This window comes from Erinaceus europaeus, chromosome 5 (genome assembly GCF_950295315.1).
Source record: "Erinaceus europaeus chromosome 5, mEriEur2.1, whole genome shotgun sequence".
In the NCBI taxonomy this organism is placed as follows: Eukaryota; Metazoa; Chordata; class Mammalia; order Eulipotyphla; family Erinaceidae; genus Erinaceus; species Erinaceus europaeus.
In genome coordinates, this window is record NC_080166.1 from 88,836,386 (window position 1) to 88,855,029 (window position 18,644).

General features: G+C 46.1%; 1 protein-coding gene across 1 annotated transcript in view; it reads left to right on the top strand.

The window, feature by feature from the left end:
• The window catches only part of LIN7A (lin-7 homolog A, crumbs cell polarity complex component), a 194,428-nt gene extending 192,535 nt beyond the window's left edge, over positions 1-1,893 (top strand). Inside the window, exon 7 of the mRNA XM_060191507.1 lies at positions 1,671-1,893. The gene's annotated coding sequence lies outside the window, so the exon portion shown is untranslated. The remainder of the gene's footprint in view (positions 1-1,670) is intronic.
• Positions 1,894-18,644: the final 16,751 nt, after the last annotated feature.

Consider the following 18,644-nt stretch of genomic DNA (forward strand, 5'->3'; position numbering starts at 1 on the left):
GCAAAGGGTATTACATAGATTCCCAATGAATCATTACTAAATGGATTAAATATTGTTTAAAGCTACATTAAACATTTCTGTTTTCTCTGTAAAGTTGTTTGTTGTTTATCTGTATCTGGAGCACTACTAATGCCTGGATTCTGGTGGTGCTGGGGATTGAACCTTGACCCTTTGGTGCCCCAGACATGAAGGTCTTTCTGCATAACGTCTGTGCTATTTCCTCAGTATTGCAAAGCTCTTCTTGATTCCTTTAGGCAGTCAGGTCCTCTAAACTCCTCTTCAGTAGGTGTCATTCACCCATCCCAGTCACTCATTTATTTGTGCTTTCCTTAACTCACACATTGCTTCATTCAAACAACAGGTAGCCACTATGTGCAATATACTAAGCACTGTGAGGGGCCAGTAAGGCTGTGAGGTAGAGTGAAAGATCTGTCTTCAGCTAATCTGTGGGAGACAGGGTGTGTAGGGCTCTGATGGAGAAATGCGTGGACCTTGATCAAAATGCAGAGGGAAGACTTAATCCAGTCTCACAGAGGCAGGAGAGGCTTCTTGGGAACCTTTAAACTGAGATATGAAAGACAAGTAGAGGGATTCACATTTCAGAAAAAAAAAAAAAAAAAAACCCAGATAACATGGCTAAAGTTTAGGAGCTAAAACAGAGCATGAGTTACACTGAGAGCCAGATGGCTCATCTCACAGATCCCAGAGAGAAGACAAGAGTTCTGCAGATAATATCTACAAATATCTACAACTGTAGAACTTAACAAAACTCACCAACTACAGCTGAGACATCCGCAGAAGCACAACAGCCTCAGCCACCAAGTTGCAGATGCTACCATGATGCCATCCTCACTTCCCTGGGCAGACAACCCCAGAAATGTGTCCTGGAACCTCCCCTCCCCAGAGCCCTGCCCCACTAGGGAAAGACAGAAACAGGCTGGGGGTGTGAATCCACCTGCCAACACCCATGTCTAGTGGAGAAGCAATTACAGAAGCCAGAATTCCTACCTTCTGCTCCCCATAAAGAATTTTGGTTCATGGCAGCAGTAGATAGCATACAGGTTATGCAAAGAAACTCTCATGTTTGAGGCTCCAAAGTCCCAGATTCAATCCCCTGCACCACAATAAATCAGAGATGAGTAGGGCTCTGGCAAAAAAAAAAAAAAAGAATTTTGGTCCATCCTCCCAGTGGGGGAGAAGTGAAGTTGACCATCAGGACCCAGAGAGAGTTTGGGACATTTGGATGTAGTAATATGTGTGACTTGGAAAGGAAAACATGGGACCACGGAAAAAATGGACAACTATATATAAATGTAGGCAGTTAGTTATAGAGATCATAGCTCATATCTTGAACCTTAGGAGAACTGCTGTAGCCTCCAATGGAGGGAATGGGGATTCAGAACTCTGGTGGCGGGAATAGTGTGGAGTTGTACCATTGTACTGTAATTTCTTAAATTAATATTAAATCACAAATAAAAATTTTTTAAAGGAAATGACCCACAATAAACTACTCTGTAGTTTTCTCAGTGCTTTAAAATCAAGATAGGTTTTCTCTTGCATTACACATTCACAAGATGGGAATAGCATTCACCCCACATTGTTTATTCAACTTTCGGTTGCCTAAAAATAGAACTGGGATTATCAGTGTTGCACAACAATTCACATTTCAGAAGTACAGTAGCTCCTGTAATGGAGAGTAAGAAGAAGTCTGACTACCAACCACCTTCCTATCTTGTCCTCAATCACACCACATCCAAAAGGAAGCCATCTCTCCTTGGAGAAGATAAGCAGGTATTTGAACTCTATATAAAAAAAATAAAGTAAAACAATAAACTCCATTTTTTTATACTTATTTATTCCCTTCTGTTGACCTTGTTGTTTTATTGTTGTAGTTATTATTGTTGTTATTGATGTCGTTGTTGGATAGGACAGAGAGAAATGGAGAGAGAAGGGGAAGACAGAGAGGGGGAGAGAAAGACAGACACCTGCAGACCTGCTTCACCCCTGTGAAGCAACTCTCCTGCAGGTGGGGAGCCGGGGGCTCGAACGGGGACCCTTATGCCGGTCCTTGCGCTTTGTGCCACGTGTGCTTAACCTGATGTGCTACCGCCCAACTCCCAAACTCCATTATTCATTTAGTGTTTTCAGCCTCCCAGTATATCCCATGCTAGTTAACACAGAATAATTATGGAGGGTTTCTTGGCAGCCATAATTCATGACTGGGCAATCTATGGACTTCATGATTTCTGGCCCACTCCCATTTGTTTCACAGTTTCAATATGATTGTCTTACAAAAGAGGTTCATTGCCTGCGTAAGGTTCACAGAAGTAAACTATAAGGTGAAGAGCTGTTTCAGGGCTCAATTCCTCAGGAAAATGCAGCTTGCTGGAGTCCAAGGATGTGATGGCTGCTGTTAAGATAAAATGATTTACAGGGTATATAGTTGTGGGGAAATTGTGAGGAGCCTCACAAAGCATCCTGCATTCCTGATGCTATGGCCTATCTACATACTCTTTGTTTTGCCTGAAAGATCCCCACCCATTCCATTCCTTTCATCTATCTTCTTTCTACCCTCAAGACCCTCCCTGCCTGCAGGGTAGTATTAATCTTACCAGTTAAAAACCCTCGCAACAGTTGCTAAGGAAGTTTCTACCTTCCCAGCCCCTTTTGCCTTTCTCCACCCCTTTCCTAGCCATTTCCATTTCCGACTTGCCACTTCCGGGTCTGCCTTTTAAAAGCCTTGGCTCTCTGATCAATAAAGACACTGCATTGCCTCACGCCACGTGTTTGGTTCCTGAGTCATCTCCTTCGTGTCACTGATTGAGTAGCAGCCCAGGCTGGCTCCGGTCATGTTCTCTCCAACCCAGAGAGTACACACCCAGGAAGAGTCACCCCCACGCTAGCCCAGCATATAGTTTTCTCACTGATTCCATCGACTAGGTTGATGGAAAAGTCATGATGTGTTTTCTATGCAAAAAGGTGTCATGATTTTTCTGACACAGTAACAGCAAAACCAAAATAATAAGGTTAGCTTTGGATGAGTGAGAGAACTGTAATAAGAAGTAGGTGAGGAGGGTGTCTAAGTAGACACTATTTCATTATGAACTTCTTCATTATGTACTGACTCACTACAAACTATTGTGTATTTTGCTTTTTCAGATATATATTTTGCCCTAATTTATGGATACATGGGAACATATGCTCTATCTTATGGGACCTGGCCTATATCTAGGTTTTGGGACTTTGTTGGGAAGTGAACCACCTGGAATGGAATTAGAGAATACTATGAAAGGAAAAGTCTCATCTGAGTAATGAGGGTGAAGGGTTGACATTCCATGCCTGATGTCACTGGACATAGTCTGAAGTGAAGCATGCTGAGGTGGTATTCATTGCATTGATTAGGTTGGGATCAGCAAATGCAATATCATTTGTTATTGCTATAATTACATTATTTGGCAATCAGGTTAACTTTGAAATATCCCTTTGTTAGGATTTGCTGTGTCATACACAACATCACTGTAATTTATGTCCTTTGACATTACTTGTATATAGCTGTGCCACCAGTTGTTTCTATGTGCCACCGGTCGTTTCTATACCTGAGGAAGATGGGTCGATATTGGGACAGCCTGTAATGTTCCTACTCATGACCACAGAATGTGAGCTCAGATCTAGAGGGATGCAGAGATCACACAGGCTCCTAAGCTGATTATGGGCCCCAGATTACATCAAATCAGTGGGGTTTACAGTCAACAATATTTATACCCCTTTTCCATATTAGGGAGCTACTCTCTTCCCTGATCCAGCTTTCTGGCCCTTTTTCCAACCATGACATCATCTCTCCATACAATAACTTGGATCCACCAGCATATCAGATTTCAGGGTCAGGGGAAAAAAGAAAAAAAAAAAACTAGTATAGCCACAGGCCCTTTGGAATTTAACTAAAATATGCCTACTAGCTAGCTACAAAATGAAGGACCCCCCCCCCCCAGCTCTTCATCTGCACTACTCCAGCCTTTAGATCCATAATTGGCTTGTTTGGCTTTGTATGTTAACTCTCTTTTTAACCACCAGGTTCCAGATGCTAGCATCATGCTGACCAGACTTCGCTGGACAGACAACCCCACCAATGTGTCCTGGAGCTCCGATTCCCCAGAGCCCTTCCCAACTAGGGAAAGAGAGAGGCAGACTGGGAGTATGGGTCAACCAGTCAACGCCCATGTTCAGTGGGGAAGCAATTACAGAAGCCAGACCTTCCACCTTCTGCATCCCACAATGACCTTGGGTCCATACTCCCAGAGGGTTAAAGAATAGGAAAGCTATCAGGGGAGGGGAGGGGATACAGAGTTCTGGTGGTGGGAATTGTATGGAGTTGTACCCCTCTTATCCTATGGTTTTGTCAATCTTTCCTTTTTATAAATAAAGAAATTTTTTTAAAAGAAAAAAATTATTAGTGATTTAATAATGATTAACAAGATTGTAAGATAACAGGGGTACAATTCCACACAGTTCCCACCACCAGAGTTGCTGTCCCATCCCCTCCATTGGAAGCTTCCCTATTCCTTATCCCTCAGAGAATATGGTCAGAATTCTTTATGGGGAGCAGAAGGTGGGAGTTCTGGCTTCTGTAATTGCTTCTCCACTGGACATGGGTGCTGACAGGTGGATCCATACCCCCAATCTGTTTCTATTTTTCCCTAGTGGGGCAGGGCTCTGGGGAAGGGAAGAGTCCAGGACACATTGGTGAGGTCATCTGCCCAGGGATGTCAGGATGGCATCATGGTAGCATATGCAATTTTGGTGGCTGAAAGGCAGTAAGATATAAAGCAAGACAAATTGTTTGATAATCAGGAACCCAAAGTAGGAATAGAGCAGATGAAATTAGGGGTCTTCATGTGCGGAGAAGCCAGGAAGTCTATTTTAGGTGTGTCCCCAAGAGCCCCTGACTTTGGTCATTTTTGCCTGAGCCTGGTAGCTGACATGCAGGTGCCTGAGTTTTTCTTCAATCATTAGCTGAAGCTGATTTATAAATTCTCAGTCCCCACTGGTCCCTTCAGTACAACACAACCTCACCTGTTTGCATTATCTGTGTAATTTCTACTGGACTTTAGGCCTCATTGCTCTGATTTTCTGTTAGTCACTGTGTTGAGTTTATATCACTTAATGTCTATTCTTACTTTTATCAATGTGCAAACCCTCTCTTTGCTTAACTGTTAGGTCTATCAGAGTTGTCATTTTAATCTTGGATTTGGAATAAATTTTTGGTGAATCAAATAAAATGACCAAACAGAAGATGAGACATTGCCAGAGTGGGAAAAGGACTGACTAGTTCAAGAATTACAAGTCTGACTTTTCTATGTAGCCTTTAGCATGATATATCACCATTTGGTGGCCTCAGTTTCTGAAAAGAGTGGGTTTGCATGATCATTATTGTCTGTTCATTCTAGAATTGTATTAGGCGAGAGTTCTTTTAAACAGACATTCTGCAGTTCCTATAAATTTACCAGCTGGTTCACACCATCCCCACCCACCCACCCACCCTTGAATATGACTGGATGGTTATTTTGATGATAGTTTTGTGAAGGGAGAGAAAAGAGCATGTCAAAATTAATAGTACTTGGCACATTGTGAATGAGATTTTTAAACCAAATATTTTTAGCCTGAGGTTTTTCTTTTTTCTTTTCTTTTCTTTGTCTTTTTCTTTCTTTCTTTCTTTTTATCATTGGATATGCTGTGATCTAAACCCTCCTTGCCAGGCTCCTATTTCAGATGTGATCTGGAGTTAATAATATGGTAAGATTCAAGCAGCTCTGGCTTCCCTGGGAAGCAACACAAAAGAGGAGAATGTGGGCTGGGTGCCTGGGAACTTGTGATGGAGAAATATGCAGAGTCATAAGGCCCTTTGTGGTGTGCAGAGCAGTGAGAATTCTATTGCCACTTGAAAGATAAATAATAATAATTGTAACAAGTTCTTTCTGTATCCCCAGCAAACCTGTCAGAATCTGAACAATACAGTTTTGCAATGTTGGCAACTGAGGAACATGGCTCCCTGGTCTTTGTGAGATTCAGAATGATGTCACAGAATCTAGTCTCCTGACTGGGCTGCAGACTGGGTGGGTCAAGTCAGTAAATGGATGTCCTGGTGCATGAGGGTTTCAAGGGACCTAGCAAGCATGAAGGTGTCTTGCAGACACCGATCACAGAGAGATGAAAAATTTTACCTATGTGCAAAAATTGCACCAATAGCTGTATTTGAAACCATGACCACACACACATACATTAAAATGATACAGAATGCATTACTACAAAACTATGAACTAGACACCGTAGATAATGGACAAAGGGTACATTAGAATGAAAGTCATCTAAAATGCTGCCATGTGCCCTTACTCCTAACTCACCCAGACACTGCTCCTGCACATGTGTGAGCGCATCACTTTGAAGACAGTTTATATCCGTGTCCCCTCTGGTGACCGCCCCCTCTTCCAGAGCTTTCTGTCAACCTGTGGAGAATCATGTCTCATCTTTGGTGAGACAACGAATCTAGGTGTTAAGGAGAAATACAATTTCCCAAGTATTCCATTTTTAGATGCACATGCTAGTCTCTCAGTGTGGGCAGAAGCTGAGGGTTGAAGCCTGGTAGTGGGGACTGCCCTGTTCATTGCAGCAGGTTAAGCAGCACCCCTGGCCTTTGCCCACTAGATACCAGCAACACCCGCCCAAAACTGCATCTGCCAAGTCAACTTGATGGGGCAAGTGTGCCCACTTATGAGGATAAGTGGTGTAGTAAGACAGCCCTGGAAGAGAAGCCCAGACTTCACTTCCTTGACTGGTCCTGAGTAAAGCTAAGCAGTGTCCGAGAGGAGGGCAAAGTGATGACAGGGCACAGAAGGACCAGCTAGATCAGCTGATGCTTTATTCTTTGCAGGGATCAGCTTATATAGTGAGAGAATAACAATGGCTTTATTTTTCAGCTTAGACAGCAAAACATGTTAGCACGGTGTCCAAAGTTCAACACAGTGATGCTGTGAAGACATAACAGAAACTTCCTGTTGACCTTCCCTTCACTTAGCTGCAGCCTGCACTTGAGGTCAAAGTAACCTTTGTCTGTCTGCCAATGATATCTATATAACATGTGTGATTGAGTCCATGGGAAAGAGCAAGAGCAAGAGGTTCTTGGACCTTGTCAGCAGGAACTGTACAGGTCTTCCTTGAAGTGTGTATACAATGTTGCTCTAGTCAATGTCCCCAACAATTCCTGTGAGCAGAGAGTGTACAGGCCCTTTGCAGATGATAGAGTGGTTAAGCATGAAAGCCCCAACACCTTCTAGATTCCCCTCCAGAGAACACAGCCTAGTCTTTTATTTTTTCTGCCTCCAGGGTTATTGCTGGGACTCTGTGCCTGCATTCAAATCCCTGCTCCTGGAGGCTATCTTTCCCTTTTTGTTGCCCTTGTTGTTTATCGTTGTTACTATTGTTGTTGTTACTATTGTTATTGCTGATGTTGTTACTGGATAGGACAGAGAGAAATGGAGAGAGGAGGGGAAGACAGAGAGGAGGAGAGAAAGATAGACATCTGCAGACCTGCTTCACCACTTGTGAAGCAACCCCCTGCAGGTAGGAAGCTGGGTGCTCGAACCAGGATCCTTGAGCCAGTCCTTGCACTTTGTGTTATGTGTGCTTAACCTGCTGCACCACCAGCTGAAACCCACAGCCTAGTCTTTGTCCAGGATCCCTGCAGTGTCTCAGCTAGAGCTTTGACATTTTGGTGGAGGTGCAATTAGCCAAGTGTTCACATGATTGTTTCAGTTTAGATCTGTATGTGGTGTCTATTTCATTCATTTTTTATCTTTATTTATTATTGGATAGACACAAAGAGAAATTGAGAGGGAATGTGTTGGTATGCTTCTAAGACCCCTTCTGTTTCATTGGTTTAATACCCCCTGCTTAACACTGTATTCAATTTACATAACCACTGTATTCTATTTACATAACCATTGTTAATTAAGCACCACCCTCCCTCCAGGGCATTGGTGGTTCAGTGGTAGAATTCTCGCCTGCTCCGCCCCCTCTCCTTGTCACACCCTGATTTTCACCAGTCACTTCTTTCTCCACCCTCTCTGCATCACATCCTGTTTTACACCCTACTTGGCAAGTATATTAGTTTTAGTTTAGCTTAGCTTGGTTTAGATTGTGCTGCCTTCTGCATGAATGAAGAGATACAGCGTACAACCCAGCCATGAGTCCCTGGTCGTCTGTCTCCGCCCGCGAAGCTAGTCCGACAGGAATGGGGAGACAGAGAGACTCTGCAGCCATGCTTCACCACTCACAAAGCTTTCCCCCTGCAGGTGGGGTCAAGGGGCTTGAGCCTGGGTCCTTGTGCACTGTAACATGTGTTCTCAGTCAGATGTGCCATTGCCTGGCTTTTAAAAGGTGAAAAGTGACTAAACTGGCATCGTTTAGGTGAGGGGCTTTAGGACAGGATTTGCTGCCTGTAACTGATTTTTCTGCTTACAGTCTGATCCTGATTTCTGATCACAGTCTGAATCATCCCACAGCCTGGTTGTGAGAATGTGTTTCTCTTGCCAGGCCCTTCAACTCGGGCCCACTCTTATCGCACCTCATTGCCTTTAAGCTCTGGATTTTATTTTATTCATTCATATATATATATATACATATACATATATATATTTCAATATCTGTGACGAGGTGAAGTCTTATAGCATTGTAGGGGCCTCAGAGGTTTCAGAGATTGCAGTGAAGGGTACTGATTGAGTGCCCACTCAAACTGAATTGGCTTTGTCTTTTCCTCTTACCTGACTGAGAGCCCTGACTCAGAGGGAGCCCTGTTAGTGCCCCATGTGGGGGCAGGTGCCATGCACTGTGCAGCAGGTCTCCTGGCAGAGGGTGTCTGCATGGCCCTGCACACCTTGCATCCCCTCACTTCCTTGAGCCTACACGGGGCAGCTCTGCTTCCACAGGTGATGGGAATAATGAGCAAACAGAGGGGCCGCATGTTGGACAATCAGTTCAGCAGCCCCCACCCAGCTGCAGGGAAAACACTCTGACTTGTCCTGTCTTGTCCTCTCAGGAGGCACCTCCATGGGACTGTACCCCAAATACATGTCTTCTAATCCCTCCCCCAGCTCTCTCCAAACTGGGACATGCCAGAGTCATCTCCAAAACAGAAATAATGGCTGACCAATTCCTCAATCTGCTGTGAGTGTTTCCTTCACCTCTTCATCTTCTCATTTGAAATCCTTTGCACCTGATCTCATGGGCCCCCTCCCCCGGGCAAAGTTGAGGCAGGTGTGGTTCCTTCCACTTCATAGATTAGGTGAAGGAGGGAGGGAGGGAGGGAGAGAGAGAGAGAGAGAGAGAGAGAGAACTATAGCTATAGTCACAGATTTAGTGCAGCCCACACACTCACCATTACTCATCCAGGTCCCCACACCATGGCTCTTTGCAACAGCAAATGGTCAAGACTCTTCTTCAAGTGCAGAGGAAACAGCGTGTCCTCTGCTTACCCTCACTTCTAGACCGGCTAGAAGAGCTCTCTTCTGAGTCTGAACACACCCCTCCAGGTATTCTCACAGTCTTAATTCCTCACCTTGTAATAAGGTTGTGAGTGTGTTTTAGCATCTCTCTTGCAGTCACAGCTTTTTGTCCCCCTGAGTGAATAGAGATCAGAGCGTTTGTTCTGTGGTCTGGACTCCAGTTGAGTCTTACTGACGGTCTGAACAAGGGAATGAGTCTCTTGGTTTGTGCTTGTGTGAGTGCTAGGGGAGGAGAGATGGCGCATCTGAAGACAGCACAGTTGTTTCCAGAATGCATAGAGGACTGTTGGGGGAAATGGGCTATATTTTTCTGTGTGTCACAAAGGGCAAAAGTTAGACACATGTGCTGACATGCTCTGTGAGTGGGGTTTCCTATAGCAAGTGGTTTTGCTGGTGAAGAGGATATCTTCTTTGATTTTCAGGACTGTGTGCTTGCAGGTGTGGAAGCAGGTGGGTGCTTGGCAAGGCTGATTCAGGTCACTTAGAGGGCTGGGCTCGGAGTCCCTTCCACTCACAGACAGTGAACAAGAGATGGAATAGTGGCTACAGAACATTTCTGGGAGCAAAGTCTTCAGTGTGTAGCAAACAAGGACACAGTGGTGATGACTGCAGGTATCCAAGTTCAAATCCTGGCTCATATGCTTATAAGTGTGTTACCACAGTAAAGTCCTCTCTTGCCCACTCCCTTCCCAAGACTCTGTTTTCTCGTCTGTAGAGGCTCATGACGAATGCTTCCTCTTTGCCATGTTTTGTAGTCATGTAGCACAGAGCACCAGGGCTGGCACTGGGAAAGCGCCCTTCTGTTGGCAGTTTGTAGACTTAGATTTGTGTTCATAGCTGTGTATACCTTGTAGTCACCTGATGACAGGGACACAGAGATCCACTGTCAACCAAAATCACCAAGTTCTGGGTTGGCACCCATAGAACTCCAGGCCTGAGCCTGTCCTCCAGGGGAATATTCAGAACAAGCCAGTTCTCTGTGCAGGAGGCGGCAGGTTCTACAGAGACAGGGAATCCACTTGCATTTTGATTGAAGACTTCCCTGGCTCCAGAGCCCTCAGGAATACAAGTTAGGCTTTCAAGGTCAAAGAAGTAGTACTGAATCATCGCAAAACAGTGCCCATTGCTGACTCGGTCACGGCATTATTACTAGCAAGCGAAGTTTTCAGGTGTGGTCTTTGCACCCCAGTGCCAGGCTCTCCTGGGAGCAGAACAGTGTCCAGAGACAAACACCCTGCTCTCTACTCTTCCTGGCTCCCTGCTCAGGACTCTGGATCTAGAGGACCCAGCAAGTCAGCTGTGCCCTTCCTCCTCTCTTCTATATTTCTGGGTGGTCTACACTTTCACACTTTGTATGCATTCATTCTTGTCAAAAGATGTTCCTATAGTAGGAGAAGTGTTAAGAGAGAGACCACCGCAGCGGCCAGGCAAATGAGCAGCAGGGATCAAACCTGGGACCTCAAGACAGGCACAACTCCCTATCCACCATTGAACTACCTGCCCAACTACTCTATTTCTTTGCAATGAATTTACAAGTCTATTTAATATCGAGAAATACCTTTCAAATTGATGTCATTTCTTTTGTGGTGTATTCTACTCCATGTCCACACGAGGGAGACATAACACCACAACAAGCCTTCTTGCATGATGGAATTCCCCTGCTTCTTGCTGAAATGTTCATTTGTTTCCTCTGCAGTGAAGTCAATTGACCATAACTTCTTTCTCTCTCTTTCTTTCTATATTTCTCCCTTCCTTCCTTTCTTTCTTTCTTTCTTTCTTTCTTTCTTTCTTTCTTTCTTTCTTTGTCTTTCTTCTTTCTTTCCTTTTCTTTTTTGCTAACAGGGTTATCAGTGGGGCTCGATTCCTGCATGACAAATTCACATCTCTCTTCTAGCAGCCATTTTTCTCATTTTTTTTATTTAAAATTTTTATTTTATTATGATTTTTTAATTGATAGGACAAATAGAAATTGAGAGGGGGAGATGTACATGGAGAGAGATAAAGAGACACCTGCAGACCAGCTTCATCACTTATGAAGCTTCTCCTTTGCAGGTGGGGAGGGGTGTCGAACCTGGGTCCTCACACATGATAATGTGTGCTCTTAACCCAGGATGCCACTCCCTGGACCCCTAGAGCTTCTCTCTTTTATAATTTTTTATTTTATTTTATTTTATTGCCTCCAGGGTTACTGCTGGGGCTCCTGCTAGCACTATGAAGCCACTGCTCCTGGAGGCCATTTTTCTCCATTTTACTGGATGAGACATAGAGAAATTGAGAGAAGAGGGGTAGAGAAGGAGATAGGTAGAGACAACTGCAGACCTGCTTCACCACTTGTGAAGCAACCCCACTGCCAGAGGCTTGAACCAAGATCCTTTTGTGGGTCATTGTGCTTCATACTATGTGTGTTTAACCTGATGCACCATTGCCCGGACCCCTTTTTTTTTTTTCTTTTTTCTTTTTTTCTTTCTTTTTTTTTTTTTTTTTACTAGAGTGGTGAACCTCTGGTTTCTGGTGGGACTGGGATAGGAACCTAGAGCTCTGCTGTGTCAGGCATGAGGGGCTTTGTGCAGAGCCACTCCAGAGTTAAGCAGTCTGCCCTGGAACTCCTTTTAAACACATCCTTTATTCTGGGACTTGGGGAGTACTGGGTGAAACAGCTCCAGAAGGCAGAGCACAGAGCTTATCTGCCTGAGGCTCCAGCTTCTAAACCTCTGTCACCCCATACTACGGGAATACTATGGGATTCTCTGACATCTCTTTGTGTCTCGTGTAAGTCTCTGTCTCTCTCCTCCAGATTAAGTAGAATGTCTTCAGTAAAAAATGAACCAGAGAAAATGTGCAGGATCCTGATTGGGAGGTGCTTGGGTTTTAATAAATTTAATAGTTTTTTCATTGTTGTTGTAGTTGTTGTTGTTATTGATGTCATCATTGTTAGATAGGACAGAGAGAAATGGAGAGAGGAGGGGAAGACATAGAGAGGGAGAGAAAGACAGACACCTGCAGACCTGCTTCACTGCCTATGAAGCAACTCCCCTGCAAGTGGGGAGCCGGGAGCTTGAACCCGCATCCTTATGCCTGTCCTTATGCTTTGTGCCACGTGCACTTAACCTGCTGCGCTACCACCTGACTCCCTAATAAAGTGTTTTCAAATGAAGAACTCCTCCTCCCTTGACCACCGCCCCACATTCTCACACTGTCTCCACCCCAGAGGAGACAGTCGGCTTGGAATATACCCCTTCTCCAGGTCCGAAAGCCTGGAACGAACGACTTCAGACCAGTGCAAGATCTGCGAGAGGTAAATAAAGGGTAGAGACCATTCATCCTACATTTCCCAACCCTTATACTCTCCTCAGTCTCCTGTCACCTGATCAAACCTGGTATAGCGTCCTAGATTTGAAAGATGCCTTTTTCAGCCTCCCCTTGGCCCCGCAGAGCCAACCTATCTTTGCCTTTGAATGGACAGACCCCGAGGAAGGGGAATAAGGACAGCTGACTTGGACCCGACTTCCCCAAGGTTTTAAAAACTCTCCTACCTTGTTTGATGAAGCAATGAGCAAGGACCTACTGACTTTCCGAGGTGAGCATCCTGAGTGCAGCCTCCTACAATATGTGGATGATCTGCTGGTCGTGGCCTCATCTCGTGAGGACTGCGAAACAGCAACTAGAGACCTGCTCAAGGCACTGGGGAGCTTGGAGTACCGGGTATCAGCCAAAAAGGCTCAGCTGTGTACCCAAGAAGTAACCTAACTGGGCTACCAGATTAAAGAGGGACAACGGACCCTGTCTGAGGGAAGAATCTAGGCTATCCTAAAGATCCCGACCCCCACTACCAAGAGAAAGCTCCAGGAATTCCTGGGGGCGGTAAGCTATTGTAGGCTATGGATACCAGGGTTCGCTGAACTAGCAAAGCCCCTCTACACCGCCACCGGCGGAGGTGACGCTCCTTTGAAATGGACTGAGACGGAGGAAAGGGCTTTCCAGGCACTGAAGGAGTCCCTGGTAAGTGCCCCCGCTCTGGGCCTCCCCGACCTGAACAAACCATTCCAGCTGTTTGTAGCAGAAAATGCCGGTGTGGCTAAGGTAGTACCCTGGGCCCCTGGAAGAAGCCTGTTGCCTACCTGTCTAAACGACTGGACCCAGTAGCCGCCGGATGTCTGGGTGTCTGAGGACAGTGGCGGCAGCTGCCCTACTAGTGAAGGAGACTACCAAACTGACTTTTGGGCAGGCCCTAGAAATCGCCACAGCCCACAACCTGGCCAGCCTACTTCACTCCCCTCCGGACCGATGGATAACCAATTCTCGGGTCACCCATTACCAGGTACTGTTGCTTGACCCACCTCGCATTACTTTCAAACAGACTGCAGCCTTAAATCCAGCTACCCTGCTCCCCAACCCAGAGGAAGACGTCACCCATGACTGTGGAGAAATCTTGGAATCCCTGACCTCGTTGAGAGCTGACCTGACAGACATCCCACTACCGGACGCACAGGAAACCCTCTACATGGATGGAGGCAGCTTTGTGGAAGACGGTGTATGGTATGCGGGTGCTGCGGTGGTCACCAACCAGGAGGTCCTGTGGGCTGCATCCTTGCCACAAGGGACATCAGCCCAAAAGGCGGAGCTGATAGCACTCATTCAAGCACTCAAGTGGGGAGCAGGGAAAAAGATAAATGTGTACACCGACAGCTTTTGCCACTGTCCATGTCCATGGGGTTCTGTATCAAGAGAGAGGACTGCTGATGGCCAGAGGGAAAGCTGTCAAGCATGCCCAGGAAATACTGGCCCTGCTAGCAGCTGTTTGGGTGCCAGAGAGGGTTGCTGTCATCCACTGTAAGGGACACCAGAAAGATAACTCAGAAGTCTCGCGAGGCAATCGGTTGGCAGACCAGACAGCCAGGGAAGCAGCCCAAAGACTAGTGGGGACCCCGGCCCAACTGGTGGTGGCTACTCCTGTACCAGGAGAAGTGAAAAAAGGACAGAAACCAGTGTACTCAAAACAGGAAGAGGAGATGAGCCGGAGACTGGGGGGAGACTAAATGAGGAAGGATGAATTGTCCTCCCGGATGACAGGATTCTATTACCCCAGCCACTGGGAAGACAGGTGGTCTCTCAAATGCACCAAGGTACCCATTTTGGGGGAAACAAATTAGCTGAACTGATCAGTAAATTTTATTTGATAATTGGCTTGCACAGGATCTCCCAGAGTGTGGCAGGTCGCTGTGCAACGTGTGCCAGAGTCAACGCCAACCCAGTACAACTGAAAGGACCAGGAACCAGGTGGCGGGGGGCGGGGGGGGAACCTGGAGAACATTGGGAACTGGACTTCACTGAGATGCCTGTGGCTCAAGGAGGATATAAGTATCTCTTAGTCATGGTAGATACCTTTTCAGGGTGGGCCAAAGCCTTCCCCACTAAGAAAGAGACTTCCCAGGTAGTAGTGAAACAACTGGTCTTTGAAATTATCCCTAGGTTCGGGCTCCTTTATTCACTGGGGTCGGATAATGACCCGGCATTCATTGCCAAGGTCACCCAACAATTGGCAGAAATTTTAAAAATTAAATGGAAGTTACATTGCATTTACTGCCCCCAGAGTTTGGGGCAAGTAGAAAGAATGAATAGGACTATTAAGGAAAGCTTAACCAAGTTAAAAATAGAGACTGGCAGGAACTGGATTTCCCTTTTACCCTTTGCTTTGCTTAAAAGTAGGAATACCCCATATGTGTCTGGATTTACTCCGTTTGAGATTGTGTATGGTAAACTGCCAACCCTAGTGCCCCGGGTTGAGACTGAAAAATTGACCGAGGTGTCACGGGGCAGACTCCTCAAGTCCCTACAGGCCTTGCAGGTGGTGCGAGGAAAAGCCAGAGCCGCCATCCGGGACGAAAAGCCTGGGACCCAGAGGGAGGAAAGCCGAGGCCAAGTCCCCTTGTGATTCCGTACTGGTGAAGAAGCTGCATCCTGACCATCTTGAAGCCTGGTGGGAAGGACCATACACCGTGATCCTGAGCACGCCGACTGCCGCTAAGGTTGCTGGGAAACGACACTGGATTCATCATACTCACCTGAAGAAATCCGTGGCAGACCCCCTGGAAGTAGACAATCAGAGGAAATGGTGTGCCGTACCCACCCCAGACCCAATGAAGGTCCGCTTGGTCTCCTGTTGACTTGTGTGTGTGTGTTTTGCCTGATGCACTTCTGTTTTACCTCTGCCACTGCCCGAGCTCACATGCCTCCCACCCCCGAGTGTCCTCTCTGTACGTATGGGAGCTGAAAAACAAAGAGGGAAAGGTGGTCACCAACCAACTAACTGCCGGGCAGCCTATATTCACTCTTGATCTGTGTGATCTATTTGGTGCCAACTGGACCGGGGTAATCTATGCCGGCCAGACTGCAACCGGGGGGACTACTATAGATGGGGGGTGCAGCTCCATTGACCTGGAGGCTCGCCTTTGGGACAGACCCTATTATGTATGTCCCAAAGATGACAGCCCTACCAAATGTAAAGGAGAACCATATTTTTTCTGTGGGTTGTGGGGGGAATGTCTGACAGCATCTCCAGGGAGGGATGGTGATAAGCACTTGAAAGTCACAAGAGTGATTCCACCAGGCGGCCTGACCGAACCAGGTACTTGCTACATTGGAGACTGTAACCCTGTGGAGGTGACAGTCAAAACTTGGAATGAGACTGATTCATGGATGAGAGGGAGAATGTGGGGCATTAAGATTCCTTTTTCTGAAAAGGACTTTGGGACATTATTCACTATTCAACTGCAGATGCTGCCATGGACTCAGAATCCTATTGGGCCCTTGAGACCCATCATTTTGGGAGAAAACCCCCGACCTACTCTCTCCCCCTCTTTAGGGATGGGGGGAGAGAATGAGACTGATAGGGATCAGACTGACGTTGCACCAAGTGGCACTAAACCGACTGATGCAGAACCCTTGCATCCCAGGGTAAAGCTACTAGTGAGAACTGTGGAATTAATGTATTACCTTTTGAATGAGTCTGACCCTAACATAACCAGAAACTGTTGGCTGTGTTTACACCCTGAGCCTCCTTATTACATAGGTGTGGCCGCCTCTGCAGGAATAGGTAGCCAAAAGGGAGACATAAGGAAGCTGGCTCTATCCTCTAGCAACTCTAAGGGCCCAGAATGTAAGTGGGGAGTACAGCCCCACATGACACTGGGAGATATCCAGGGAGCAGGAACTTGTATTATCACAGCCAACTATAAATTGGACTCCTCCCTGTACAGGGGAAATTGCAACCTAAGCATTAAAGTTAGTAAGACTCAAGAGTGGGCGACCCTCCTCAAAGCTCCTGAGGGGACTTGGTGGGCCTGTACTTCGGGCATGACCCCCTGCATCACCCCCTATGGAATGACCAAAGAGTACCTCTGTGTTTTGGCCCATATCCTGCCCCATGTATACTATTCCCATGGCAAAGAAGGGTGGGCGCACCTTGAATGGCAAGGAACAGACTACCTCGGACCAATAAGACAGAAGCGCGTCCTGATAGTAGTTCCTATACTTGTGGGGGCAGCCATATCAGGGACAGTGGCAATGGGAGCAGTGGCCCTAGCTAAGGAGACTACTCTAGTACAATTAGATCAGCAGGTCAATCAGGATAGGGCCACACTAGAGGGCACTATTGAATCTCTCGAAGGGTCCCTATCTTCGTTGGCTGAGGTGGTCCTGCAAAATCGTAGGGGGATTGATTTTCTATTCATGAAACAGGGTGGGTTATGTGTGGCCCTGAACGAGGCCTGTTGCTTTTATGCCAACCACTCCGGAATGGTGAAGAAAACTTTAAGTGAGGTCAAGAAAAGAATAGAAGACAGGGATAACCTGAGCGAGGACAGCTGGTTCGCAAATCTATTTTCTTGCCTCTCTTGGTTAAAAACACTAAGTAGTTCCCTGGCAGGGCCTCTGATCACCCTACTTCTACTTCTTACCCTGGGGCCTTGTCTATGGAGGTCTTTAATCTCCTTGATTAAAAGGAGAACTGAGAAGGTTATTCTCCTGGAGTCTTGGTATGTCGAGGTGCAATACAACTCAGAAGAAGAAGATGATGAATCAAGGATTTGATTCCCAGCTAAGACAAGTGGGGAATGTTAGAGGCAATAACTCTAAAATAGTTATAAGTATAGTTGCTTTTTGAGTTTGAGTTTTAAGAATAGTTTAAATATAGTTGCTTTTTGCCCTCCTGCCCAGTGAGGTGGAAAACTCCTTGCCCTTTTCCCCTCAACAGAACCTAAAAGGCCATCAATTATTTTGACAGACCCTGCAGCGAACAGGCCTCCTCATGACCTCTGCAACAGAATACTGTTACCAGATAGTTAAAACAGATGGCCTGATAAATGATGGCCTGGCCTGATAAATGATGGCCTGATAGATGGCAAACAGATGGCCGGGTGGTCCCAACAAAGAATGTGGTGACCCCCACTTTGGCCAGGACCTATTGGTCTGGTTTGAATGAACTAGCCCATGCTCTGAATGGATCAGGCTTTTGCTAAGTTTGAAATGATTGGATATAGGCTGATAAGGTGATGTGTTCCCCCCTCCCTGAGTGTAGTCTGAATTCCTATAAATTGTATGGTTTGAGCTTTGTTCAGGGTCGAGCTGGCAGACTGCTGTCTGTTGCCACTCGGCCCGGATTGCAATTCATGAATAAACATCTTTTGCTTCCTTGCAGTGGATGGTGGTTTGATTTCGCTCTTTAACAACTACCTGATCTCCTATTGATTTAATTTTGATATAGATAGAGAGCACAGAGACAGAAAGAATGAAAGAGACCATAACACCAAAGCTTCCTTCAATGAGGTGGGGTCCAGCCTCAAACCTGGCCCATTCACAGGGTAAAGCAATGCATTTCCAGGGGAGCTATTGACTGCCCTACCTTCCTTTTTAATATTTACTTAGGGTAGGGAGTTATCATAATTGTTATACAAAAAGACTCTCCTGCCTGGGGCTTCAGAGTGTCAGGTCCAAGCAGTACCAGAAGCCAGAGCTGAACAAAGCTGGTTTTAGTTTCATTTTAACAGAGACAGAGGGTGTGTGTGTATCTGAGAGAGAGAGAGAGAGAGAGAG